Below are 1,565 nucleotides of genomic sequence, written 5' to 3'. Positions count from 1 at the left end.
TGTAATTAGCTGGGAGGAGCTCACGGCAGCATCCTCCCAATAAAAGTGTAGATGGACCATTCCTTAACTCTTTCTTGCTTCACATACAGATGGCTTGAGGAGGTACAGTGGAGATGCAGGTCTAATAAACAGAATAGAATATCTGCGTCAGGTGTGTTTCTCTGCATTGGTGTCCCATCACAGGCCCACCAGTGTATGTGTGATCTTTGACTCCTGCCAGTTCACAAGCAGGCGGCCAGGAAACAATTTCAGACTATCAACCACTGAGGAGATAAAGCCTTTGTACAAAGAATGAGGAAGCAGTGAACACATTCAGCCTATCACAGGAGTAGCCCTGAGTGTTCCGAATTATAATTTCTTCATGTCACTGTACAATATTGAGCCCAAGTGGCTCGCCGTGATCGTATAGTGGTAAGTACTCTGCGTTGTGGCCGCAGCAACCTCGGTTCGAATCCGAGTCACGGCATTGTGGTTGGCAATGTCACGGCAGTTCGGTTTGTTTTTTCAGAATTCCCAAATGTACCAGTTGTTTTTGTAAAATGTCTATTAAAAACAGATCCTTTTCAATATTTAAACGATCTAACGACAAATTATTTAAACACACATGATTATAAGATGTAGGTATACTGTACTTACTGACATAAATTATCGTTCTTGAACATATTTGCGGTAAGGGGAGCGGAGCTCTCCCCCAGGCCAATCAGAATGCAGATGAATGCATTTGCAGTTGAGTGACCTGTGTTGTGGCTGTCTACAGGGAATGCACATATGTAGCTGTCTCGCAGCCCAATCCAGACGTCAATTGAAGACAGGTTTTCATGCAAATAGAGCAGTAAGTGCAGAGAAATGCTCACTCTCTAAAAATGGCATTTATACAATAGTAAGATTAAATCTAACCTCACCAGTAGATAGGATTTATCAATAAATACATAAAGCTTCTCCTCTCTGATATGGAATTACCCCCAAAAAAGTATAAGGGAATACCCAATGCTAACCTATGAGAGGGGCAGACCTCACAGTAGTGAAAAATGTCATAGACTGTTTGATACTACTAGGACATACAAACTACCACAGTACATGTCCTACCTTTTACCTACATAGCATGATGCCCCTAGGACTACCTAGGGCCTACCTTAGGGGTTACTGATATGTAATAAAATTGGAGTTTAAGGCTTGGCAAGTAGTTTTAAATGCCAAGTCGAAGTGGCAGTACACTGCAGCACAGGCACTGCAGTAGCAGGCTTGAGACAGGTTTGAAATGCTATTTCTTTGGGCGGCACAATCAGTCCCTGGGTATATGGTATACCACTTTACAAGGGGCTTTCAAGTAAATTAAATCTGTCAGTCAGGTATACTCCAATTATACACATGATTAGGGAAGAAGCACGTGCACTTCAGCACTGATTAGTAGCGATAAAGTGATCAGAGTCCTAAGGCCAACAAAAAGATACAGCAAAATGCGGAGGTGAAAAGCAATAAGGTGGGGTTGGGACCATCTTAAGAATGCAAGGTCTAACAAAAACGAACTAAGGATAACATGAGTAAAACATCAGGTTTCTCTACAG

The 1,565-nt window shown here is 42.2% G+C and overlaps 1 non-coding gene across 1 annotated transcript; it reads left to right on the top strand.

The window, feature by feature from the left end:
* The first annotated feature begins 394 nt into the window (after positions 1-394).
* TRNAH-GUG (transfer RNA histidin (anticodon GUG)) lies at positions 395-466 on the top strand. Its single transcript has one exon. It is a non-coding gene; the product is annotated as a tRNA-His (tRNA).
* Positions 467-1,565: the final 1,099 nt, after the last annotated feature.

Source organism: Lissotriton vulgaris, chromosome 1_1, assembly GCF_964263255.1.
Source record: "Lissotriton vulgaris chromosome 1_1, aLisVul1.2, whole genome shotgun sequence".
NCBI lineage: Eukaryota > Metazoa > Chordata > Amphibia > Caudata > Salamandridae > Lissotriton > Lissotriton vulgaris.
This window is presented reverse-complemented; position numbering and strand designations above follow the sequence as displayed.